Source organism: Carcharodon carcharias, chromosome 21 (genome assembly GCF_017639515.1).
Source record: "Carcharodon carcharias isolate sCarCar2 chromosome 21, sCarCar2.pri, whole genome shotgun sequence".
Lineage (NCBI taxonomy): Eukaryota > Metazoa > Chordata > Chondrichthyes > Lamniformes > Lamnidae > Carcharodon > Carcharodon carcharias.
In genome coordinates, this window is record NC_054487.1 from 56758556 (window position 1) to 56786553 (window position 27998).

Below are 27998 nucleotides of genomic sequence, written 5' to 3' on the forward strand. Positions count from 1 at the left end.
AAGGGCAGCCCTCTGGACAACTGAATAATGCAACACGCAATCCTACTTTTAAATAAAGTATTAAACTGCTTGGTTTGGGCTGAAGGCTTTCTCCATACCTGCTATAATGTCACTCCTCTAATGTCATTCCTCTGCCAATTGATTTGAATTACACTTCATGATGCAACTAGTTTTTTTTTTTATCATGCTCCAGGATGGAAACATTTACTACAATACGATGCTGTATTTAGGTTCATTGTCACTGTTTAGTTAAAAAAAATTGAAAATGTTTTTGGCTTAAAAAAAAGTAAAAGAGATTTGGGGCTGGATTTTCACCCTTGAGGCTGTAGCAAGAGTCAGGAAAATTACCGGCTTGGCCCGCCCACCTTGGGAGAAAGTACCAGCAAATTTGGGATTTTCCTTCTGTGAGGGGGTGTGTGGGCTGCAGTTGGGCCAGCTGACCTGGGAAGAAGTTCAGAGGCAGCCACAGGGGCTGCCAGGAGCTGAGATAGGCTGTTTAAAAGGCCCACCTTGGTGCTGTGGGACTTGGCTCAGTTATAATAAAAACAGAAAGACTCTCCAGCTTTCACCTCTCTCACTCCCTCACTCAACACACACTCCCCATTCCCTATCTATGCCCCCACCCACCTCCTATGGCCTCCCATGCCCCCTTACCCACCGCTATAACCCCAAATTTTCCTCCCCATGCCAAGCTTTGGCACTTGCATGCCCAAACATTGCATAGAACCATAGACCCAATTGCGAATAGGATGTGTAAAAAATGCTTTAAAAAGAACAGACATTCATTGATAATTTAAAAACCTCCTTTTTACTATAGGCCTATAAAGCATCTGTAGCAGAAACTGCAAGCTGTTGAAACCTCTATCTTGTGTAAATAAACATTGTGCAATTGCCAGCATAAATATGCAAACCAGAGCTGTCAATCAAGCAATGTTTTCCCTGGGCCTCAGGCGTTTAGGCTAGTGGATGTCTGGGCTGTCAGCTAGAAATGCATAATGAGGCTTGGCTGAGAGCCCAGAATTCCATTAGAATACTAAAGTGGGGAAAAACGCACCAACAACCATTTTGAAATGCCTTTGGTGTGACAGGAACAAATTGTGCAAACGAGAAGAATGTCACATGGGGGCACAGAGTGCCACAACTGTGGAAAAATAGGCTACTTCAAAATTGTTTATCACTTGAAAATGCTGACAACCTGTAAAACGAGAGAGAAAACTTCAAAGCAGAGCCACGTACAAGAAGTGGAAGAACCACAAGCAAGGGAACTGACCTTCCTGAGGGAGGTAAATGACACTGAAACAAGAATTGGAGTATAAAACTCAAAGTGGATGGATACCCCCGTAGGGTTTAATCTAGACACAGCAGCAAGGGTTCCTGTTTTATCAGGTGAAGTCAAATGGCTCAAACTGATTACATTGCAACCATCATCTATCAAATTACAAGGTCATGGTGGGGCAACATTAAAAGTGAAAGGCCAGCTCATGGCAAAGCTGAAATATAAAGACTGAGAAATCCTTGAGCCTCTCTATGTCGTTCAAAATCAAGAGTGCTCCCTACTAAGCAGAAGGGCATGCCTAAAACTGAATTCTATTAAGTGGATGAAGTTGCTGATGAAAACTACACATTTCGAAACAAGTTTCCAAAATTATTTACAGACTGAAGGAAGTTAAAGATGACATACCGTACCATCCTATGAGCTAATGCTAAACCATTTTGCCTCTGACACAAGGAAAGTCCCTCACCCACTATTGCACAAACTCAAGGGTGAAACTGAGATAATGCAGCAGCAAAGGGTTATCTCATGCCAATAAAATGGTGCTCAGGAATGCTTACGGTCCCAAAGCCAAATGGCTGTATAAGAATCTGCATGGATTTAACTCAACTAAACAAACCAGTAGAGGATGAGATCCACCCAGTGGCCTCAGCAGATGACAGCCTTGCTAAACTAGCCAAGAGTATTTTCTTTACCAAATTGGATGCAAACAGTGGGTTTTGGCAATTACCTCTGGACAAAGAATCCAGCTTGCTGACCACATTTATAACACCATTTGGAGCACAATTGTTTCAATAGATTGCCCTTTGGAATAGCATCCGCTCAAGAAATTTTCCAGAGAACAATGCCTCACATTCTAGAAGGCATAATTGGCCATATGGACGACATACTTCTATATGGCTCCAAGAGGGAAGAGCATGTTTACAGAGTCAGAGCAATCCTGAGAGCCTTACAGGATGCAGACCTAATTGAATGAAAAATAAAGTTCCTAGGTCAAATAGCACAAACCACTGGAATCACAGTTGATCCGCAAAAATCAAACATAATAAGAGAATTTCCACAAGCCAGGAACATAACTGAGTTTCAGAAATTCCTCAGGATGGTCAACCAAGTTGGAAAGTTGCAGCCAAATTTAGTAGGGGTCACTGAACCTTTGAGACAGCTGTTAAGATGGGGTCAAAGGGGTGCTAGAATGTGGACCAGCAAAATGCTTTTGAAAGGATTAAATAACCTGAAATCTCTTCTGAAATATTGACACATTATGACCCAGAATTACTGACCATAGCAGCAGATGCATTGTCTACAGTTCCGGGGGCAATTTTATTTCAAATGTCAAGAGACAATAAGTGTAAGCCAGTTTACTATGCCTCCAGGTCACTAACAGAAACAGAACAATGATACACTACAATAGAAAAAGAAGCATTGTCACCAATATGGGCATGCAAAAGATGTTTGCACTGTTATGGGATTGCATTTCAAAATCAAAACAGACCATGAGCCACTAGAGACATTTCTGAACATAAAAGAAATTGCTAAGATGCAGTCCAGAATCCAGCAGTTCAGATTAAGATTGATGAGGTATGACTCCATCACTGAGTAAGTGCAAGGGAGGTATCAAAGAACGACAGACATACTGTCATGAATACCACATGAGGAACTAAACAAGAGGACTTACACTTCATCATACATCCTTAATCACTCAGTACTTAACCAGCTCCTGCTTAGAAATTGCAGGAAATAAAACAAGCCCAGGAACGAGATGAAGAATGTCTCCAAATCCGAGAATATTGCATGGAGGGATGGCCAGGCTATATCTTCACTAAATCCGATACTACAGCAGTACTTTGAACAGCACAAGTACCTCACCATCATTGACAACCTATTAGTCTTCAACAAAAGAATAGTCATACTGAGAGCATTTCAGCTTGATATTCTTCGAAAACTTAACCAAGGTAATCTAGGAATAGCAGAATCTCATGCAGGAGCACAGCAGTGAGTCTGGTGACCTTGCATTACGCACTGTACAAAAGAAATGAATTCTAACTATCTTACTTGAGCCATAAACAGCCAAGAACGAAAAGAACCACTATTACCATTACTTTTAAAATTACTTTTACTATCACTATTACTTTTCCATCAAGGCTATGGGAGAACCTGGGAATGGGCTTATTTGAATTCATTGATTACTACTTAGGGTGAATTGAAAGAAAACCGATTGCATAGCATTACAGCAGAAACAGTCATTCAATCCCTCGAGAATTTATACAACACATGGCATCCTGGACATTGTAGTGTCCAACAATGGGATGCAGATTGTTAATGAGCTATACCACAATTTCTTTTGCAAATGAATATGACTTCATTCATGTCACCATTTCACCTCACTATGCGCAAGCAAATGGAGAAGCTGGGAGAGGGGTTTGAACCATTAAAGATTTATTGAAGAAAAACGAAGACCTTAATCTAGCTCTTTTGAGTTATCAAACCTCACCACTACAAAATGGTTTCTCATCATCGGAGTCATTTATGGGTAGGACAGCTTCCATCTCTAGCACAAAAACCCAAGCCCAGTATCACCATGAATGACCACAAGAGGGTAAAACAACATGAGGAAGAAAAGAGAAGCAACCAGGTCAGAACTTTAATCCCAGGCATCGAGCCCAGGAAGAGAGAGTATGGGTCCAAGACCAACAGAAGGAAGTAACAATCATTAAAAATCTCCACAACCAAGATCATACAGGATTGAGACAGACCAGCATATCATAAGGAGAAACCACAGCACCATAATATCCTTGGAGAGAAAGCCAATAGAAACTTGGGCTTACTACTCAGATCCTGATGAAGAACAAGAAAGACTTACTACAAGCTCTACAGCCACCCAGGAAAAGATCACTCATACCGACAGAAGGGAGAGAACGGAATATCCTCATCCTCAAGAGGAGATCAGAATGAGATAAGGGAAATTAGTCAAGGCACCTCAGAGTCTAACGCTGTGAAATCTGACACTTACGGGCGAGATACAGGAGGATGTAAATATGATAGGGATAAAGACTTGGGGAGAGATGTGGAACAAAGGGTTAATATCAGAAGCATACATGATACTGACATAATAATGCTGTCAGATCACATGGCTGCAAAGTAAGAGAGATCCGGAAGGAGAAGCTCCAACCTCGTGTAGAGGTCTGAATATTTAAAGACTTGCTGTAAATAAAGAATAATGGTTTTAAGAAACTACAGATTTGAGTAGCATACTTTGGGAGAATAGACGATCCCCAAAACCCCTAACTAGACTACGACCACACAAGAATACAATATCAGGCTTTCTTTGAACAAATAAGTTATTAATTGTATATTAATAGGAAGCACCTTGAGCTATCCTTGAAGTCTTTGATTTCTAAAGTTGATATTTCCTTATCCATATGCTGTTTAAAAAAAGTATCACTTGAAAGGTTATTGTTTTTTGGATTAAATTTAGATGTTTCTGACTTGAAGTCAGTATCAAATATAACCAGAGCAAAGCCACATCACTTGTAAAGTGTAAAAAGCAAAATACTGCAGATGTTTGAAACCTGAAACAAAACAGGAAAAGCAAGAAATACTGAACAGGTCAAACAGCATCTGTGGAAAGAACTGGTAAGTTCATGTTTCAGGTGTAAATCTTTCATCAAACTCTGACAACATTTCTACATGTGAAACGTTAAGCCATCTGTTCTCTCCAAATATTCTGTTCAACCTGTTGACTGTTTCCAGATCTTGTTTCAGGTGTAACTAGTTCCTTATGTCAATGGATTCATAAAGCATGATAGAAAATCATGAAACGTGTGAAGTTAATCTGTTGGTCAAGTTAGCATGTTACCATTGTAGGAAACTATTAAAATCATCGGCAATGAATTATTCTGTGTTTCAAAAAAGCACATTTAGACACTTACTTTTGGTAGCTATCATGCTGATTTTGACAACTGCCAGCATTTGCACAGAAGTTCTTTGAGCATTCCTTGAATGTTAATCGTGCATGACACTGTTTGATTTTGCACAAGGTTGACTGAGCTTGGTAACATATATAGGGTAGCTATGAAAGTTAAAATTTGTGAATCAAATTGAAATAATTGCAGAGCAACACTCGACCATGGAATTGGCATTTCTGTGAATTCTATTCTGTAGATGTACGTCATTTTGCTTTTGAAGCTCAGTCCAAGAACAACAAACACTTTTGAACAGTAAATACTGGAGAACATTTTCCCACACCCTAAAATGTTGATCTACAGACAACCCGTTAACCAGAAACAGATGGGAAAACATGTCTACTACCCTCCTCAGCTAACAGTGAAATGCTGCTTGGGACACTGCCTTCCACAAGTATCATGGGCCAGATTTTCATTTGCCAGTGGGGATGTAAATGTTGCGGGCAATATTTGTAAATTGCATTTCTGGAGGGGTGACACTGGATTGCACCACCTCTGGGGCAGTTTGCAATTTTCAAAGGGCCTGCAAGTGGGAGGAAATGGGAAACTCTTTTGCCACCAAGTAACAGAGCCTTAAGCTCCTCAGAGAGCTTGTTAAGGGGCCTGTCTGGAACTGAATGGGATTTTCAATCTTTCTTCTGGACGAAACCGAGCTGTCTGGTGCATTTTAGTGCAGAGCTGTTGGGGTTGCCATGAGGCGGAAGGAAGTACTTTTTAAATTAAATTTGAGAGGTCAAACTAGCGCTGGTTTGAGTGCTGCGCTTGGACTTGGCATCCATGGCCACTTTGCGCTGCCTTTATCCTTCTAACCCTTACAGGAGTTGCCTGCTCTCCTCAGCAAGCCAGCAGCAGCCTCCAACATGGCTGCCTCCTGTCTTTGTCACTGTCACCAGACAGGCAGTTCCTCCCTCCAAGAGGCTCTTGACACCCGTAATTGGATGCTGAGCTCAGCTCCTGACCAACCTATTTACATTTTAAAATAGGGTTGTTACAGTGACGTTGTTCAGGCGTAGTGTCAGGACCTTATATTCGTCCGGGTTTCAGGCTCCTTACCTTGCTTTGAAAATCCAGCCCGTTAAGTCCACATATTTACAAGTTTCCCGTTACAACAGCAGTAGTGTGCTGCAGTGCAAATACAATGTTACAAGCTTCAACCACAATCTTAATCCAATCTGATACAATGTTTTAAAAAAATTTTAAAGCTGTTCTCTCCCAGCCTTCATTTCAAATATGTGTACATCTTAAAAAAAACAATAGGGCTTTATAGGGAAGAAATTAAAGAAGACAGGAGCACTAAAAGATGGACTGTGATTTGAAAACGACATTTATTCTCCAGGGCACTTGTCTATAAAATATGAAAACAGTCTGGTCACTGTGCATCTATTTCTTGGGTGCAAATAGATGCACAGGCATTGACCCACTATTTTAATGGCCGCCGACAGTAAGCAGAGTGATTAAGATGCAGTACAAGGAAGAGGAGAGGTTGGTGATTGGTTTAAGAATTTGATTTCTGGATAGTTTTCTTAAACTTTCCTTGAATTCTTTGAAGCCCCTTTGGTTTACTTTATTCTTCTGCATTACAGAGGTTGCTGAAGATGGAGGTAGTTAGCTGGTGATTATGTGGTTTGGAGCTACTTCTACAATCACCATTCTGATTTTCCATTGGAAAGCTATTTCATCATGGGAAATACCAGAGTCAAGACTGTTCCTGCCCACACATGAACATTATCAGGGGCCACTAAATATCGATCAGTAGCAGAAATCCTGACTGATTTTCTCTGCTCGGGACTTTAGTTGCTCAATACAGATGTGATACTCCCAGAGCTGCCCCAGCTGAGATCAACTCATTTAACACAGACTATTGATTGAATCTGGAACCTTCGTAGTCTGTTGACCTAATAGCACCATAAGCTGCTTTTAACTATTGAGCATCAGGAGATTTTCTTCCTTGTTGATCGACATTTCAAGAAAGAAGTTCCTCAGTTTAAGCATATCTGCCCCTGGGGCCACAGAAAACATTTTTTCTACTGGTCTTTGCAAATAAATAGCAGATTCAGCAGACATGACAGTGCTTGCACACGAGCAGGGTAGAAACCTCATCCTGAGTGAGACACAGTCAGATTGAGTGTGGGTATTGGCAATTTGGTGCACAGTGGGAATTCAATGCAGAGGGGAAGAAGTGCTCTTTACAATTTTTCTTTGCTATCCAACTTCTTAAATCTTCAGAGAGTGGTCTTGCCCTGCTGCAGCAGTAGAGGCTACAAGGGAGAGAAATGACTGGTAAGTAGTGGATAAGGGCGGGTAAATATTTACTACTTGATCGCTTATAGTTTAAGGTCTTTTTGTGGGTTATAGTTTGTATATTCTGTAGTAATGAGGATCAGGAAAGAAGAGCCCTAGAGTAATTGATTTAAAAAGTTTAATTTAAAGGGATAAGTCATGGCAGGAGAGCTCAAAGCCGTGGTGTGCTCCTCGTGCTCCATGTGGGAAGCCGGGAATATTTCCAGTGCCCGGCACCAGCATGTGTACAGGAGGTGTGTCCAGCTGCAGCTCCTGGAAGCTCGGGTTTCAAAGCTGGAACGGCAGCTGGGGCCATTGTGGAGAACTGTGAGTCTGAGAGCATCGTGGATAGCATATTTAGAGAGGTGGTCACACTACAGCTGAAGGAACTTGAGGAAGGAAGGGAATGGGTGACCAGCAGGCAGTCCAAGAAAAACAGGCAGGTAGTTCAGGAGTCCCCTGGGGTCCTGCTCACAAATCGGTATTCCATTTTGGAGACTGATGAGGGCACTGGTTCCTCCAGGGAGTGCAGACAGAGCCAAGCTTCTGGCACCACAAGCAGCCTGTCTGTACAGGAGGGGAGGAAGAGCAACAGTAACAGTGGATTCTATAGTCAGGGGAACAGATAGGCCCTACTATGGCCATCAACGTGACTCCACGATGGTGTGTTGCCTCCCTGGTGCCAGGGTCTGGGATGTCATTGAACAGCTGCAGAGTATCCTGAAGGGAGAGGGTGAAAAGGCAGAGGTCATAGTACATGGTGGTACCTATGACATAGGTAGAAAGAGGGTTGAGGTCTTGCATCAAGAATTCAAGGAATTAGGCGGTAGACTGAAAAGCAGGATCTCTCGGGTTGTAATCTCTGGATTACTCCCAGTGCCATGTGCTAGCGAGCACAGAAATAGAAGAATAGCGCAGATGAACATGTGGCTTCAGAGTAGGTGGAGGAGGGAGGGTTTTAGATCCCTGGATCACTGGGACTGTTTCTGGGGAAGGTGGGACCTGTACAAGTGGGACAGTCTACATCTGAACCAGAGCGGGACTAACATCCTTGTGGGCGGGTTTGCTAGTGCTGTTGGGAGGAGTTTAAACTAATTTGGCAGCGGGATGGGACACACAATGTTAGCAGAATAGGGACACATCATAATACAGTAAAACAATCAAGTCAGAGAGAGTACAGCTGCATTAAGTTTCAGGGGAGTAAGGCAAGGCTGGATGGCTTCTAATGCCAGGAGTATTACAGGTAAAACAAATGAGTTAAGGGTGAGGATTGACATGTGGAATTGTGATATGGTAACCATCACAGAGACATGGTTGAGGGAGGAGCAGGATTGGCAGCTCAACATTCCGGGATATGGAATGTTCAGGCAAGACAGGGGAGGAGGTAAAAGAGGAGGAGGCATTGCATTATTAGTTAAGGAGTCAGTTACTGAAGTAAGGAGAGATGGTATCTTGGAGGGGGCATCGAATGAAGCTTTGTGGGTAGAGCTTAGGAATAAAAAAGGGGCAGCCACATTGCTAGGTGTTTATTATAGACCCCCAGATAGTCAGTGGGAAATTGAGGAGCAAATATATGCACAATTTGCGGAGGTGTGTAAAAACAATAATAGGGTAATTATATTAGGTGATTTCAACTTTCCCAACATTAATTGGGACAGACATAGTGTTAAGGGTTTGGATGGAGTGGATTTCTTGAAATGTTTACAGGAGAACTTTTTAGGTCAACATGTAGAGGGTCCAACAAGTGACGGCGCATTGCTGGACCTAATTCTGGGGAATGAAGGCGGACAGGTGGCTGAGGTGGTGGTGGAGAAGCATTTTAGTGATAGCGACCACAACATGGTACAGTTTAAGCATGTTATGGAAAAAGAAATAGACAAGTTACAAAGAAATAGACAAGTTGCAAAAAAATGTTTTGGATTGGGAGAGAGCGGATTTTAGTAAAATAAGGCAGGATCTGGCCAAGGTACACTGGGAACAGCTACTTGTGGGCAAATCTACAGAAGAGCAATGTGGGGCATTCAAAAAGGAAATGGGGAGAGAACAGGCTCAACATGTTCCCTCTAGGGTGATAGGAAGGAGTAAAAAGCCCAGAGAACCATGGATGACCAGAGATATTCAGGATACGATGAGAAGGAAAGGAGAGGCTTTTAGGAGGTACAAGGGGAGCAAATCAGCGGAGGCATTAGTGGAGTACAGAAAGTGCAGGGTGGAGCTTAAGAAAACAATTCGAAGAGCAAAGAGGGGATATGAGAAAGCTCTGGCTGGTAAAAGTAGGGAAAATCCCAAGATATTCTATAAGTATATCAATGGGAAGAGGATAACGGAAAGAGTAGGGCCCATTAGGGACCAAGGGGCAATCTGTGGGTGGAGCCAGAGGACATTGGTAAGAGTGTTGAATGAATACTTCACATCCGTCTTCACCCAAGAGAATGAGGATGAAGATATGGAACTCGAGGAGAGGGACTGCGAGGTTCTTGAGCAAATTGATATATGGAGTGACAAGGTATTGGAGGTATTGGCAGGCTTAAAAGTGGACAAATCTCCAGGTCCAGATGATTTGTGTCCCAGACTGCTGAGGGAGGCAAGAGAGGAGATCGCAGGGGCTCTGACCCGAATTTTTAATTCCTCTCTGGCCATGGGGGAGGTGCCAGAGGACTGGAGAACAGCTAATGTGGTTTTGCTATTTAAGAAGGGTTGTAGAGATAAGCCAGGGAACTACAGACCAGTGAGTCTCATGTCATTGGTAGGGAAACTATTAGAGAAAATTCTGAAGGAGAGAATCTATCTCAACTTGGAGAAGCAAAGTTTGATCAGGGATAGTCAGCATGGCTTTGTCAGAGGGAGGTCTTGCCTAACAAATTTGATTGAATTTTTTGAGGAGGTGACCAGGTGTGTAGATGAGGGTAGTGTAGTTGATGTAGTTGATATGGATTTCAGCAAAGCCTTTGACAAGGTCCCACATGGGAGACTTATAAAGAAGGCAAATGCACATAGGATACAGAGTAATTCAGGTGGATACAGATGGATTCAAAATTGGCTTAGTTGTAGGAAACAGAGGGTGATGACAGAAGGTTGCTTTAGTGACTGGAAGCCAGTGTCCATTGCTGTACCACAGGGATCTGTGCTCGGTCCCCTATTATTTGTCAATTATATAAACGACATAGATGACTATGTGGGGGGTAGGATTAGTAAGTTTGGGATGACACAAAGATTGGCCTGGTGGTTAACAATGAGTTTGAGTGTCTTGGGCTACAGGAAGATATAGACGAGATGGTCAAATGGGCAGATAAGTGTGAGGTGATACACTTTGGAAGGAGTAATTTGACAAGGAAGTATTCAATGAACGGCATGGCACTAGGAAGTTCTGAGGAACAAAGGCACCTTGGCGTGTGTGTCCAGAGATCACTGAAGGTGGAGGGGCTTGTTAGTGGGATGGTGAAAAATGCATTTGGGACACTTGCCTTTATCAATCGAGGCATAGGTTACAAAAGTAAGGAGGTCATGTTGAAGTTGTATAGAACCTTGGTGAGGCCACAGCTGGAGTACTATGTGCAGTTCTGGTCGCCACGTTATAGGAAGGATGCGATTGCATGAGGGAGTGCAGAGGAGATTCACCAGGATGTTGCCTGGGATGAAACATTTAAGTTATGAAGAGAGGTTGGATAGACTTGGGTTGTTTTTGTTGGAGCAGAGAAGACTGATAGGTGACCTGATCAAGGTATACAAGATTATGAGGGGCATGGACAGGGTGGATAGGGAGCAGCTGTTCCCCTTAGTTGTAGGGGCCAGTCAAAAGGGGACACAAGTTCAAGGTGAGGGGCAGGAGATTTAGGGGGGATGTGAGGAAAAACTTTTTTACCCAGAGGGTGGTGATGGTCTGGAATGCGCTGCCTGGGAAGGTGGTGGAGGCAGGTTGCCTCACATCTTTTAAAAAGTACCTGGATGAGCACTTGGCACGTCATAACATTCAAGGCTATGGGTCAAGTCCTGGTAAATGGGATTAGCTAGGTAGGTCAGGTGTTTCTCAGTGTCAGTGCAGACTCGATGGGCCAAAGGGCCTTTTCTGCACTGTGTGATTCTGTGATAACCATCGAGCAGTTTTTCATGCATTAATACTACTAGCTTTTTTCCATAAAAGCAGGACTTTGGTGAAAATTATTTGACAACTCTTTCTTCATTTGCACGTAATGATTTAATTTACATTGCAATGTGTCATTTGGTGATCTCATCATTCCAGCGAAAATAACACATGACTCTTCTTGCCATTCTCACTTCCTAAATAAAAATATTTGAGCACTTCTTGAAGAAAGATTTTCGTCCTCACTGCCTGGGCCATAACACTGCGAGGTGAATCACGCACACCATTCATAGCATCCACCTGATTCTCCCTCCATTGAAATGCCCTGCCAGATTAACATCCAGGTTCTGAAGATCAAAAATATATTCTGTAATCTCTTTTCAAATAATACTGCATTCTTTTCTATCACAAGATAATTAGAGACGAGGAAGGCCATTTCGCCCATCTTAATTCATCCACTCAGAGAGATCCCTGTGTACCAGCACTACCCCCCTACCCCCCACACCAACCATGAAGCTAAAGTCAAAACAAAATGTAGAGAAGCATTGGTGTTGTACAACCTTGCAGAAATGACACCTGTTGCAAATGTTAAATTAGTGTGGTAAATTGTCGAGCCACAAGTTGACGAAATCGGAACAGGCCAATGGCAAACAAAAGGCTTTGTTGTCAGCAGCTAGCTAACTTGTTTCATTTATTACACAAAACTGATGCATTTGTTTGTCCAGAACACAGTTTATTAAATCACTCCATTCGTGCCAACTTCTTCTGTAGTTTTAATCTGTTAAATTGTTATGCATTATGTTTGTCTTGTGCTGCCAATTTTGCTTCATCAATTCACAGATAATTACAGTGTGTTCAGCTGGAGCAGATGAGCTTTCCATTTGGCTCATTCGAAAGCGTATTACTGCATGAGCTTTTAGGATGAAAATGGTCCTGTTTGTCAGGCGTTTTTATTTCTTGAAAGCAAGACAGATGTGCAGAGAAGGTGGTGCAGTGGTAACATCACTAGACTAGTAATCCAGAAGCCCAACACTCTGGGGACATGGGTTCAATGCCCACCACATCAACTGGTGTGTACTTAATTTATAATTTAAATTCAATTAATAAATCTGGAATATAAAGCTAGTTTCAGTAATGGTAACTATGACAACCATCATCAATTGTTGTAAAAACGCATCTGGTTCACTGATGTCCTTTAGGAAAGAAATCTGCTATCCCTACCACTCTAGATCCACAGCAATGTGATTCTTATCTGGCCTAGCAATTCACTCAGTTCAAGCACAATTAGGGATGGGCAACAAATGCTGGCCCTGCCAGTGACACCCATGTCCCATGAAAGAATTAAAAAAGACCAAATATTTTAAACAATATTCCTCTGGCACATCATTATAGTAATTAGTGTTTTTAGCTTTTGAGTCTTTTCCACATCCTAAAACGTTCTGATAATTCTATTTCTGTAGACAGAGACTTGATAATCTTTTGTTCTGGGATGAAGCAGTACAGTACTGTGAGGTAGTTGGTGGCTTAGATTAGAGTTAATGAGCCTGATTTTGCTGCAGCAGGAAATCTAATGGCATCTGGCATTAGATAGACTTGCCCTTGCACCCTTCAGTTCAAAAGATCTTTCCCCACAAAGTTGCTGAATGTGAGAGTTTTGATTGGAGAAGTGAAGGTTGAGAGGAGATTTGATTGAGGTATTCAAAATCATGAGGGATCTGGACAGAGTAAGTAGATTGGGAGAAGCTGTTCCCATTGATGCTTGGCAAAAGAACTTGAGGAACAACCTTTTTACGCAATGAGTGGTTAGGATCTGGAATGCATTGTCTGAGGTTGGCTTTCTAAAGAGAATTGAATAATTCTCTGATTTGCAGGTCTCCGGGGAAAAAGCACAGAGTGGCACTAGGTGAGTTGCTCTTAGAGAGTCAGCATATATATAATGGGCTGAATGGCCTCCTTCTGTGCTGTAATCATTCCATAATTCTATAATGGTACTGCAAGCGAGACAGCGCAGCGCACCTGAGACCTGCTTGAATAGGGCAACCAATAGGAGATCTCATTAACCAGCGAGCATTAAGTTTGGGAAATCGATGAAGGAATGATATGGAGGGTGAATTAGACCGGGCAAATTCATATTAAATTAGGCTTAGAAAGATAAATAAAGAGGGAAAAATTGGATTAAGAGAGAGAAGACGACAAAAACGGAAAAGTTAGAAAACTTTTTTGACATTTTTAAAATCTCAAAAAATTGAAAAATTGGAGGAATGAGACATCACTCTTATAATAGTTAATTTTCAGTGCCAAGGATGTCGGTTGGAAATAATTAACACCTATCACATCACTAAAAGGGTACTTGCTCTTGTAATTAAATATTTGTGGCTGGTTTTGGTTGCAGCCTCCATGCAAATATAGCAACTTCACGCCAGTTAATGCATGTCAGTAGTGGTACAGGCAGTAAGTTGCTGCTTTTCTGAAGCTAAAGGACATCATCTTTTGGATATTAGCATTTAACTGCAGATCTGTTTCCTGCCCAAGTTGCTGTACCATTTATGCACAAATAACAGAGCATAATTAGCCCCACTGTTATTTTGAGAACAACTTCTGGCCCATTTAAATTCTGCAATTGAAAGAAATTAATTTGAAATGATAAGGGATGCAATTTGAATTTCTGCCTTTTACAAGCTATCAACATTGATGGAATGCAACAAATGATATTTATGATAGCTTTGATGATGGCATATCTTACAGTGAAAGCTTTGAATCTGATTATCCTTCTTTCATAAGAGCCTGTTCCTGACCTGATGTACAGAATCTGTTTGTGTTCTTTTATTCCTGATCATATGCCTATCAGAGGATTCTAGAAGACAATGTAATCTATGGTTTAAAAAAAATAACAGATGTGTGAGGAGAAGAGGACTTATTTTTGGACAGTACTGTTGTTTTAATATGGCCTGGCCATTCTGTATCTAATGAGACTTGATGCATCTTGTTCAATTTTGGTCATTTTCAAAAGTAGCATTGATCTGGATATTTTTATGCAGTTCATGAATAAGTGATAAAAGACCTGATATTTTAGCAATGCAAACCAGCCTTTCTTTTAAAATTATTTCCTAAAGTCTATCATTGATAAATGCTTATTTAAACTTGTTATAGAGAGGAGAGAGGAAAAACTGAACTATTTTATTCTTTTGCCGTCTGTCCATAAGCAGAGGTGTTTTTTGTTTCAAAAATAATCTGTGATGCTTATTCCAAAAACCCTTTGCTTGTGTAGTCAATTTTTAAAGTAACTAACTCTTAGGATTACATTAGAAGTTTAGTTTATTCACACATTCAAACCTGGGGGGTGGGGGAAGGGGGAGGGTGTGGGTAGGTGGGGATGATTGCAACTTCACATGCACACACAAATATACAGTAAGGGGAGAAAAGAGGATGTTTTGAAACCATGAATATCTTAACAATAAAAAAAAACACAGATTGATATCAGTTCACATGTTTGCCAGAATCCAGAAAGTCAAAATCCAGAGGGAGGAGGTCCTTCATGGAGAAAATCCAGTTCAGGTGGGTTCCAGGCTGAAGACCGAAGTGCAGAATTCCTTCAAAGTGGATGGTGATGCAGTGAGCTGAGGTTGATGTACATAGACTTATGCTGCTTGGCAGGCGGTGGCCATTGGCTTCCAGATAAATAGGCTTTGAGAAGGGCTTGTTGTAGGCTGCTTTAGTCAGCATTGAACCCTGCTGTCGGATGTTTACAGGTTGGAGGTATATCATGTTTCTGAGTTCTCAACTGTATATGGAGATTTCAAAATGGTTATGAGTCATGTGATCTCCTTGCTCCACAGTGATTTCATAAAGGAATGTTTATCTGGTGTCTGGAACTGGCTTTTGTTTTGTGACTTATAATGTCCCAGTCATTAACCTCTGAAAGGATTCACATTGATGAAACCGTTCCAGGTAGCCATTGCCTTGGTTGACCCTCGGACTCCGCTAGAGGGTAAGCTTATAAAGATGCAAATGACGCCCATTTCCTTTCACATTTCCTTGACAGTCCCAGGCGTGAGATTCCATGAGCAACATGTCAGGGCATGTCTCCAGTGCAATCTATATAAAGGCTTAATGGTCACCTTACAATTCCAGACATCAGGTAACTTATGGTGGCTATCTTTTGGTTCAGCAAAGCTCATTTTTAAATGAGCAAAAAAAAAAATAAAGTTTGATTTACATAGTTTATGATTCCTTCCATGTCTTACTGATATGTGACTTAACTCTGCAATAAATTACTCAGTGAATGTTGTACTGTTGGCGTGCCATCTTTTGAATGAAACATAAATGAAACATGATTGAGACCTTGTCTATTTCTTCACGTGGATGGTAAAGATCTCATTCATTAATCATTCATTAAGGATGTCCTTCTGGTGTTTTTTTGCCACCATTGATATCAAACAAAACAATGAAAAACTGATAAACCTGGCAGTGGTTTCTATGTTTGTAAGATATTGCTAGCACATATCTACCTGATGAGAATCAATACACCTCAAATGTAGTTTACAATATGAAAAACTTTGTGATGTTTTAACACAAAAGGAAGGGACTATATATACACAAGTATTTGTTTCCCAACCTGGTTACTGTCTGAGTTTAGGGCATCAGGCATTTGCTTCACAAAGTTGGCAGCTGCATATTCATTGGTAGAATTTAACACAGGTCAAGGGGTAGCATCATTATTTAACTTTGGGATCAATTGCATTAACTGTTGAATCACCCACAATAAACTAGAAGGAAGCCTTTGATGGAATGTAAAATATTTCTACTTCTCAGCAGATTTAGCCTTCAATCAACTTGCTGCCTTTTCCTATATAACAAAAGAACATAAGAATTAGGAGCAGGAGTAGGCCATTCAACCCCTCAAGCCTGCCCCACAATTCAATAAGATCATGGCTGATCTGCCCCAGGCCTCAACTCCTCTTTCATGCCAGCTCCTCATAGCCCTCAACTCGCTGATATTTCAAAAGTCTATCTACCTCCTCTTTAAATACTTTCAGTGATCTAGCCTCCAGAACTCTCTGGAGTAGAGAATTCCAGACATTCACCCTTTGAGAGAAGAAATTCCTTCGCATCTCAGTTTTAAATGAGTGTCCCCTTATTCTGTAACTACGTCCCCTAGTTAGAGATTCTCCGACTAGTGGAAACATCTTCTCAACATCTAACCTGTCAAGCCCCCTCAGAATCTTGTACGTTTCAATAAGATCACCCCTCATTCATCTAAACTCTAATGAGTAAAGGCCTAACCTATTTAGCTATTTTTGATAAGTCAACCACTTCATCCCAGGAACAGCCTAGTGAATCTCTTTTGAGCTGCCTCCAATGCCAGTATATCCTTTCTTAAGTACGGGGACCAAAACTGTACACAGTACTCCAGGTGCGGCTTCACCAATACCCTGTACAGTTGCAACAAGACTTCCCTATTTTTAAACTCCAACCCCTTAGCAATACAGGCCAAAATCCCATTTTTCTTCTTAATTACTTGTTGTACCTGCATGCTAACTTTGTGTTTCATGCACAAGAGCACCCAGATCCCTCTGTACTGCATTTTTTTGGAGTCTCTCTCCACTTATATAATAGCCTGCCTTTTGATTCTTCCTACCAAAGTGCATGACCTTACACTTTCCTACATTAAACTCTACCTGCCAAGTATTTGCCCACTCACTCAATCAATCTATATCCCCTTGCAGATTCCTTATGTCGTCATCACAAACATGCCATCCCACCTATTTTTGTATTATCAGCAAATTTGGATACATTATGCTCTGCTTCCTCCTGCAATTCATCATAAAGATAGTAAATAATTGAGGCCCTAGGACTGATCCTTGTGCACTCCACTAGTTACGTCTTTCCAACCTGAAAAAGGCCCATTAATCCCGAATCTCTGTCTTCTGTGTGTTAACCAATCCTTGCTCCATGCTAATATATTACCCCCAATACCATGAGCTCCTATCTTGTTCAATAATGTAGCACCTTTTCGAATACTTTCTGGAAATCCAAATACACTACATCTACCGGTTCCCCTTTATAACTCTGCTTGTTAATATCCTCAAAGAACTCTTAGCAAATTTGTGAAACTTGATTTCCCTTTCACAAAACCATGTTGACACTGTTTGATTGCATTAAGCTTTTCTAAATGTCTTGATATTTCTTGCTTAATAATGGACTCTAGCATTTTTCCAATGACAGATGTTAGGCTGACTAGCCTATAGTTTCTTGCTTTTTGTCTCCCTCCCTTCTTGAACAGGGGGGTCACAATAGCGGTTTTCCAATCCGCTGGGACCCTCCTGGAATCCAGTGAGTTCTGGAATATTTCGACCAATGCCTCCACTATCTCTGCAGCCACTTCCTTTAAAACACTTGGATGCTGCCATCAGGCCCTGGTGACTTGTCTGCCTTTAGTCCCATTAGTTTGTCAAATACTTTGTCCCTCGTGATAGGGACTGTTAGAAGATCTTTCCTCCCATTAGCTCCTTGCTTATCAGATATCTCTGAGATGTTTATAATGTCCTCCACCGTAAAGACTGATGCAGAATATTGGTTTAAATTATCTGGCATTTCCCTGTTCCCTGTTATCAATTCTCCAGTCACATCCTCCAAGGGTCCCATGCTCACTTCAGCTACTCTCTTTCTTAAATACCTGTAGAAGCTCTCGCTGTTTGTTTTTATATTTTTTGCCAATTTACTTCCATACTCAATTTTCTTCCTCTTTATTAGCTTTTTAGTCATCTGCTGGTTCCTAAAAAAAAAACAATCTTCTGGCCTACCACTAGTTTTTGCTGCTTTGTATGCCTTTGTTTTTGATTGGAGACTCTCCTTGACCATCTTTGTCAACCATAGGTGGTTCATCCTTCTCATTGAGTCCTCCTTTTTGACCAGGATAAATTTTTGCTGAGCATTATGAAATATCTGCTTCAACGTCTGCCACTGCTCATCCACTGACCTTCCCATTAGTCTATTTTCCCAACCCGCTTTAGACAACTCTTTCTTCGTACCTCTGTAATTGCCCTTATTTAAGCTGAGGACACTAGTTTGAGACCGGAGTTGCTTGCCCTGAAACTGAATTTGAAACTACCATGTTGTGATGGCTAACCCCTAGAGGATCCTTAACTACGATATCTCTTATTAATCCCACCCCATTACACATTACTAGATCTAAAATAGCCTGTTCCTGGATCGTTTTTGCAACTTATTGCTCTAAGAAACAATCCTTGATGCACTGTACAAATTTGTCTTCTGTGTTACCCCGCCAATCTGATTTGTCCAGTCAATATGCAGATTAAAATCACCAATGACAATTGTAGCGCCCTTCTTACATACCTCCATTATTTCCTGATTTGCGCTTTGTCCTACTCTTCAGGGGCCTATAGAAGACTCCCGCCTTAACTTCTTCCCCTTGTTATATCTTATTTCCACCCAAACTGATTCCACATCACATTCTATTGCGCCTATGTCACTACTCACCACTGCACTGATACCTCCATTTATTAACAAAGCTACCCCACCTCCTTTTCCTTTTTGCTTATTTTTCTGGAAGGTTGAATACCCTTGAATATTGTGTTTCTAGTCTTGGTCTCCCTGTAACCATGTCTCTGTAATAGTTATCAAGTCATATTTACTTCTATTTATGCCATCAACTCATCTATCTTGTTACAAATGCTGTGTGCATTCAGATAAAGAACCATAAGCTTTGACTTTTTACCATTATTGCTCATTCTGGTTCTAATTTCTGATGCACTCTCCTGTTTATTTTTTCTGCCCCTCCTGTCAAACTTTGATTATTGTTCGTCTTTTCACTACCCTGCACCTCTCCACTCTCCTTTCATTTTGATTCTTTAAACTTTGCTTCAATTGACCCTCCTGTCCATCCCCCCGCCCTACCCCACCACTCATTTGTTTAAAGTCCTATCTGCAACCCTAGTTATATGATTCGCCAGGACACTGGTCCCAGCTTGGTACAGATGAAGCCCGTCCCAATGGAACATCTCTCTCCTTCCCCAGTACTAGTGCCAGTGCTCCATGAATTGGAACCCATTTCTCCTACACCAACCTCTGAGCCACACATTTACCTCTCTAATCTTATTTACCCTAAGCTAATTTGCAGTGGCTCATGTAGTAATCCGAAGATTATTACCTTTGTGGCTCTTTTTAATTTAGCCCCGAGCTGCTCGTATTCCCTCAGCGGATCCTCTTTCCTACTCTTACCCATGTCGTTGGTACCTACGTGGACCATGACAACTGGATCCTTCCCCTCCCACTCCAAGTTCCTCTCCAGGACAGAAGAGATGCCCTTAACTTTGGCACCAGGTAGACAAGGCACCCCTTGGCTCTCTCTGTCTTTGCTGTAGAGAACAGTATCTATTCCCCCAGCTGTGCTATCCCCCCAAAAAGATGTGTCACAGTGTCCGCAGCTCGGACTCCAGCTCATCGACTCTGAGCCGAAGTTCCTCGAGCAGCCAACACTTGCTGCAGATATGGTCAGGGTGGATCACACTGTAATACACCAGCTCCAACATACTACAGCTGCAACACGTCGCCTTCCCAGCCATCTTTGTTCTAATTAATTAATTAATTTGGATGGTAAATATTTTAAAAGTGAATTTCTTAACTGTACCCCTCAGCTTTAATAATGTCTCCTGATTTAAACCACTTGGCCAATCAAAAGCGGGACGGAAAAGATACCTGCCAATCACCTACCTGTTTTCCTCTGACGTCACACTTTAGCTGTGATAGGTAGAAACAGGATAATGGGGCTCTCTGCCACTGTTTTTTATCTTCCACCTCCGCTGTCCTTCTCATGCACGTCCGCTCTCCGTGTGCTGGGCCTCCCTCCCTGCTGCCGGTTTTTGTCTCCTGCTGCCCTCCTCACGCAGGTCCGCTCTCCTATTGCAGCCATCAACAAATATAAACTTCATAGCATCCCCTACAAACAACTAAAAAAAAGACACGAGACTGGTGCAGATTAAAACAATGGCATTCATGAATTTCAACAGTAATCAGACTAAAATTAGCATGGCTAATTTACCTACAGAAAAAAAAATGCTGCTTAGCCAGAGTTTTGTTGAAAAGAGATTTGTTTCCAATGGATGACAGGGCTCATAGCATATGGAGAAAAGTTATAGAATAACCTTTTTTATAGAGGGAGACATTTTGAAAATTTAATGGTGTTTTTGATCAACCACTTCATTTCTCATCACTTTTTTTTAGTGTGATGATTCTAAAACTGCCGAAGGATAAGAGTCAACCTTTAACATCCAAATTATTGCAAAGAAACTTTCTCTGAGTTCTCCACACTGTATGGCTATCAGGAGAAAATTTGGATTTGCTCATGTTGGAAATCTCATTGATAATTTTTAATCATGCTTACTGAGGGACCTTGAGGGAGATTTGCAGCATCAAACTGGTGAAACCCTTAAATTAAGGACTTTGTGTATTGGGAACTGTTTCTGTTTGTCAAGCCGCATTAAACCTTTTGTAAAGGAGCGGGGTACTGCTCACAAATTGTAATCTTCAGTAAAGCCGTTTGATCCTGGAGAATTCCATACAGTGGTGTGTTGGATTCCTTTTTTGCATTCTTCTAAAGTGAAGAATGCCCCATAAATTTATTTCAGACTCATTGGCACAAAACCTTGGACATTGTGAAGTAAAATGAAACCAATATAGGAAGGGCAAAATACATCAAGTGTTTGTAGTAGTATTTGAATAAGTTAGGCCTACCACTGCTGTGTGAGATGCACCACATGTTTGCCCACATGCAATTAGCATAATCTTTTACAGAGCTAATTGATCATCCTTTTTTACACTCTATCAGTAACAGTTCCTGTTTCTTTTTTTTAATAAAAGAAATAACTATTGAACGTCAGCTTGGTTTTGTAGCGAGCAGGTTCATGGTTCAACCCTGCTTTAATAATTGGACAATATAGCCTAGCTGATGCTTCTGTAAAACACTGAGGAAGTGCTGCATTGTTGGAAATGCAGTCTTTCCAATAAGATATTAAAACTAAGATTCTATCCACTTGCTTAGGTGGATGTAGAATAGCCATGGCACAGTTTGAATAAGAGAAGAGTAGCTCTTGTCTTGTCTAGTTCTTTTCCCTTAAACAAAAGCATCAAATAAACTGAGAGTTCATCACATTGCTTTTTGTAAGACCTTACTGTTTGCAATTTGGTTGCTGGACTTTCGTGTCATACTACAGCGACTACACTTCAAAAGCACCATCACTAATTAGATATAAAGTACTTTGGAATGTCCCAAGAATGTGGAAGACAGTACATAAATGTAAATTCTTCTTATTTTCTTATTGTATGACATTGTGGCTCATCATGGACTGCCCATAGCCCATAATGGGGATCATTTAGTTGATTACTGTATTATAAACTAATTATTCACTGACATTAAAGAACTTCAATAGATGTAGATCACCAGTTTAAACTGTTTATTTGGAACAGTAGCTGTATGAGTAAAACATTGACTATCTTTATGATGTTTGAGCTTGCCTTGGAGGGCACTTTGAACTAACCTATTAGTATTTCAAAGTAACAGACTAATTAGATATTTCTTATTAGTTTGGTGAGTAGGTGGAAGAGAAAGGGAAAGAGAAAATAACTGGGCCTTGGTTACGGTTGAATTCCTACTTCTAGGACTAAAGTTCAACTCCAGACCTTCACTGACATTCAAACTAAGGTTTGGGGGATGGGTGGGGATGGTTGTAGAGAGGGGTGGATGGTGCGTATCAAAGTATATGATGTTAGTACTGAGGAATGGAATATTCCCTCATTTTTAAGCCACTATTGTCACCCAGACTTCCAAGTAGAACAAAAATACGATATTTTGAGAGTATAAAACTAGGCCATCTACAGTGCTGCTTCTGTCAGCACTGCTTTGGGCTACATTAGAGTGCTTAAGTTGGTGTTTGGTGAGTGAGGAATTCAATGAAGAAGGAAGGAGGTGATCCTTTCATTTTCTGCCTTTCCTCAGAAAGAAGAGCGGGGGCCTTGGTAAGTTGGACCTGGTGAGTATTTCTACTGTCCTTAATATTCTCTTAAACTAGAGGAAGTAAAAGTAAAGGGAGTAATATAAGGGAAAGTCATGGCAGGGCAGCTCAGCCATGTGGAATGTTCCTCCTGTGCAATGTGGGAAGTCAGGGACACTGCTAGGGGAGATGCATTCTCAGGGAGCTGCAGCAGCAGCCAAGTCCATGGGACCACAAGTGGCTCAGCTGCATAGGAAGGGAGAACAAAAGAGTGGGCGAGCAATAGTAATAGGGAATTCTATCATAAGAAGATCAGATATATGTTTCTGCAGCTGCAGATGTGACACCAGGATGGTATGTTGCCTCCCTGGTGCCAGGGTTAAGGATGTTGCTGAATGGGTACAGAATATTCTGAAGAGGGAGGGTGAACAGCCAGAGTTTGTAGTCCATATCGGTATCAATGACATACGTTAAAAAAAGGGATGGGGTCCTGCAAGCTGAATATAGGGAGCTAGGAAATAAATTAAAAATCAGGACCTCAAAGGTAGTAACCTCAGGATTGCTGCCAGTGCTATGTGCTAGGAGAATAGACCAGATGAATGCGTGGCTGGGGAGATGGTGTAGGAGGGAGGGATTTAGACTCCTGGGGCATTGGGACCAATTATGGGGAAGATGGGACCTGTACAAGCTGGACCGGTTGCGCCCCAACAGGACTGGGCCCAATATCCTCGTAGGGTATTCGCTAGTACTGTGGGGGAGGGTTTAAACTAGACTGGCAGGGGAATGGGAACCTGAGTGCGGAGACACAAGAGCGGGAAACAAAGATAGGAATGAAAGACAGAAAAGTAGAAAGCAAAAGTGGAGGGCAGAGGAAACAAGGGCTAGCAGGAAACTAAGGCCATAGTAGAAGAAAAGACGTGTAAAAATTGTAAAAAGACAAGTTTAAAGGCACTGGGTCTAAATGCACAGAGCATTCACAATAAGGTAGACAAATTAACAGCGCAAATCGATGTAAATGGGAATGATATGATTGTGATTATGGAGACATAGCTGCAGGGTGACCGAGGCTGGGAACTGAATATCCAAGGGTATTCTATATTTAGGAAGGATAGGCAAAAAGGAAAAGGAGGTGGGGTGGCATTGTTAATTAAGGGTGAAATCAGTGCAATAGTGAGAGAGGATATTGGCTCAGAAAACCTAGATGTAGAATTAGTCTGGGTGGAGCTAAGAGGGAACACGTGGCGGAAAACATTAGTGGGGCTTGTCTATAGGCCCCAAACAGTAGTGGTAAAGTAGGTGACGGCATTAAACAGGAAATTAGAAATGCATGTAATAAGGATGCTGCAGTAACCATGGTGACTTTATTCTAGATATAGACTGGGCAAACCAAATTAGCATTCATTCTGTGGTGGATGAATTCCTGGAGGGTGTACGAGTTTTTTTTAGACCAGCACATTGAGGAACTGACTAGGAAACAGGCTATCCTAGATTTGGTATTGTGCAATGAGAAGAGGTTATTTAATAATCTTGTTGCACAGGGTCCTTTAGGGAAGTGACCATGACATGATAGAATTCCTCATTAGGATGGAAAGTGAAGTAGTCCAATCTGAAACTAGTGTCCTAAATCTAAACAAAGGAAACTATGAATGTATGAGGGGTGAGTTGGCTAAGAGATTGTGGAACTTCATTAAGAGGCGATGGTGGATAGGAAATGGTTAATATTCAAGGGACGAATGTATGCATTGCAACAGTTATACATTCCTTTCTGGCTCAAAAACACAACAGGAAAAGCAGCCCAACTATGGCTAACAAAAGAAATTAAGGATAATATTAGATCCAAAGAAGAGTCATATAAAGTTGCTAGAAAAAGTAGCAAGCCTGAGGATTGGGAGCATTGTTGAATTCAGCAAAGAAGGACCAAGAGATTGATTAAGAGGGGGAAAATAGAGTGAGAGTAAACTTGCAAGGAACATAAAAATGGACTATAAAAGCTTCTATAAGTATGTAATAAGAAAAGGATCAGTGAAGACAAATGTAGGTCCTTTACAGTCTGAAATGGGAGAATTTATAATAGAAAACAAGGAAATGGCAGAGCAATTAAACAGCTACTTTAGTTCTGTCTTCACAGAGGAAGATACAAACAACTTCCCAGAAATGCTAGGGAACCAAGGGTCTAGTGAAAAGGAGGCATTGAAGCAAATTAGTACTACTAAAAATATAGTGCTGGAGAAATTAATGGGACTGAAAGCTGATAAATCTCCAGGGACTGATCATCTACATCCCAGGGTACTAAAGGAGGTGGCCGTGGAAATAGTTGGTTGTCATCTTCCAAAGTTCTGTAGATTCTGGAACATTCCTGGCAGATTGGAGGATGGCAAATGTAACCCCATTATTTAAAAAAAGATAATTAATAATCTTGTTGCACAAGGTCCTTTAGGGAAGTGACCATGACATGATAGAATTCTTCATTAGGATGGAAAGTGAAGTAGTCCAATCCAAACTAGGGTCCTAAATCTAAACAAAGGAAACTGTGAAGGTATGAGGAAACAAGGGCTACCACGAAAATAGGGCCATAGTAGAAGAAAAGATGTGTAAAAATGTTAAAAAGACAAGTTTAAAGGTACTGTGTCTGAATGCACAGAGCATTCACAATAAGGTAGATGAATTAACAGCACAAATCGATGTAAATGGGTATGATATGATTGTGATTATGGAGACATGGCTGCAGGGTGACCGAGGCTGGGAACTGAATATCCAAGGGCACTCTATATTTAGGAAGGATAGGCAAAAAGGAAAACGCGGTGGGGTTTGGTGAGTGAGGGACTTTTAAGGGTTAATTTCTATCTAAAGTCTTGTCTTTCTTTAATTTAGCAATTAACTAAAAGTTGCTGTTTGGGTTGGGAGAAGGTGAGTTTTAGTTCAACTTTAAAACAGGGGTTATACAGGCTCTGTTGCAGCTACAGCTAGTTAATTAGATAACTGGCTTAAACAGGTTTTCAGAAGCTATATTCAGTGAGTATAAAAGTTGGGCATCTACAGTGCTGCATCTGTGTGTACTTCTTTGGGCTACATTAGAGTGCTTAAGTTGGAGTTTGGTGAGTGAGGAGTTTAGTGGAGAGTGAAGGAGGTGATCCTTTCATTTTCTGCCTTTCCCCAGAAAGAAGAGCAGGGGCCTTGGTCAGTTGGACCTGGTGAGTATTTCTACTGTCCTTAATATTCTCTTAAACTAGAGGAAGTAAAAGTAAAGGGAGTAATATAAGGGTAAGTCATGGCAGGGCAGCTCAGCCACGTGGAATGTTCCTCCTGTGCGATGTGGGAAGCCAGGGACATTGCTGGGGGAGATGCATTCTCAGGGGGCTGCAGCAGCAGCCAAGTCCATGGCACCATGAGTGGCTCAGCTGTACAGGAAGGGAAAAAAAAGAGTGAGCGTGCAGCTACAGCTAGTTAGTTAGATAACTGGCTTAAACAAGTTTTCAGAAGCTATATTCAGAGAGTATAAAAGCAGGCCATCTACACAGGATGCTCCACAGTAACTCCAACAGCAGCTTCAGCTCCAAGTTGCGGATTTCGAGTAGCTGCAGCTGGAGATACTTCCTGCATACGTAGTCACTAGCAGTGTCCCTGACTGTTCAAACAATGGGGAGGAAGCAAACAGGGAATTACAGACTGGTTAGCCTATCGCTAGTAGTAGGGAAGATGCTAGGATCTATTATGAAGTATATGATAACAGGACACTTAGAAAATATCAATGGGATTAGACAAAGTCAACATGGATTTATGAAAAGGAAATCATTTTTGAAAAACTTGCTGGAGTTTTTTGAGGATGGAACTAGCAGGATAGATAAGGGAGAACCAGTGGATGTGGTGTATTTGAATTTTCAGAAAGCTTTTGATAAAAGTTCCACACAAGAGGTTAGTCTGCAAAATTAAAGCACATGAGTTTGGGGGTAGAATATTGGCATACATTGGATTGTGAATTGGTTAGCAGACAGGAAACAGAGTCGGAATAAATGTGTCTTTTTTGGAGTGGAAGGCGGTGACTAGCAGGGATCGGTGCTTGGGCCCCAGCTATTCACGATATATATCAATGATTTGGATGAGGGAACCAAATGTAATATTCCAAGGTTGCTGATGACACAAAACTTGGTGGGAATGTGAGTGGTGAGGAGGATGTCAAGAGGCTTCAAGGTGATTTAGACAAGTTGTGTGAGTGGGCAAATACTTGGAAGATGCAGTGTAATGTGGATAAATGTGGAAAAACACATAGGAAAAACAGAATGGCAGAATATTATTTAAATGGTGATAAGTTGGGAAATATTGATGTACAAAGGGACCTGGGTGTCCTTGTACAGCAGTCACTGAAAACAAGCATGCAGGTGCAGGAAGCAGTTAAGAATGCAAATGGTATGCTGGTTTTCATTGTAAGAGGACTTGAGTACAGGAGCAAGGTTGTCTTACTACAGCTGTACAGGATTTTGGTGAGACCATACCTGGAGTATTATGTGCAGATTTGGTCCCCTTACCTAAGAAAGGATATACTTGCCTTGAGGGAGTGCAGCAAAGATTCACCAGACTGATTCCTGGGATGGTAGAATTGTCGTATGAGGAGAGATTGGATTATCTAGGCCTATATTCACTGGAGTTTAGAAGAATGAGAGTGGATCTCACTGAAACATATGAAATTCTGACAGGCCTGGACAGACTGGACGCAGGGATGATGTTTCCTCTGGCTGAAGGTTCTAGAACAAGGGGTCACCATCTCAGGATATGGGGTAGGCCATTTAGGACTGAGATGAAGAGAAACGCCTCCACTGATAGGGTAGTGAATCTGTGGAATTCTCTACCACAGAAGGCTGTGGAAACCAATGCACTGAATACATTTAAGAAGGACATCAAAGGGTATGGGGAGAGAGCGGGAGCATGGCGTTGAGATAGAGGATCAGCAATGATCATATTGAATGACAGAGCAGGCTCGAAGGGCCAATTGACCTACTCCTCCTATTTTCTGTTTCTTGTCAGCTGATGGCTCTGCCCACAATGATTAGACAACAGAAGGGGAGAAACTGACAAGGCCAGAATCTGAGGACTGGTGGATACAGGAGATAACAGGCTCATGGAGATTGTAAAGATAAGGTGGGATGAGTGTGTAAGGATTTGTAGTTGCAGATGTCAATATGAAATTCAATTCCTTGGAGGACAGGAAGTCAGTGTAGATTGGTGAGGATGACAAATACAATCTGACAATGTTGGGGAACCACCTTAGAAGAGACTGGTTCCCCAGGATGAATGGAAGAGGAAAGACTTGCATCAAATCTAGGCCATTGATGAGAGTTCAAAGCTTTAGCCTGCCTTGTCACCATTGACTTTCACCTGCTCCTGACCAGATTGCTACA

The 27998-nt window shown here is 41.5% G+C and overlaps 1 protein-coding gene across 14 annotated transcripts in view; it reads left to right on the forward strand.

The window, feature by feature from the left end:
• The window catches only part of LOC121293396 (suppressor of tumorigenicity 7 protein homolog), a 209149-nt gene that overhangs the window by 93125 nt on the left and 88026 nt on the right, over positions 1-27998 (forward strand). Inside the window, exon 1 of one of the 14 annotated variants that reach the window (XM_041216441.1) lies at positions 22626-22644. The exons of 12 other annotated variants lie outside the window; for them this stretch is intronic. The gene's annotated coding sequence lies outside the window, so the exon portion shown is untranslated. Of the gene's footprint in view, positions 1-22625; positions 22645-25777; positions 25797-27998 lie in introns of those variants that run through there. One more of the 14 variants, XM_041216440.1, reaches the window with a different exon arrangement.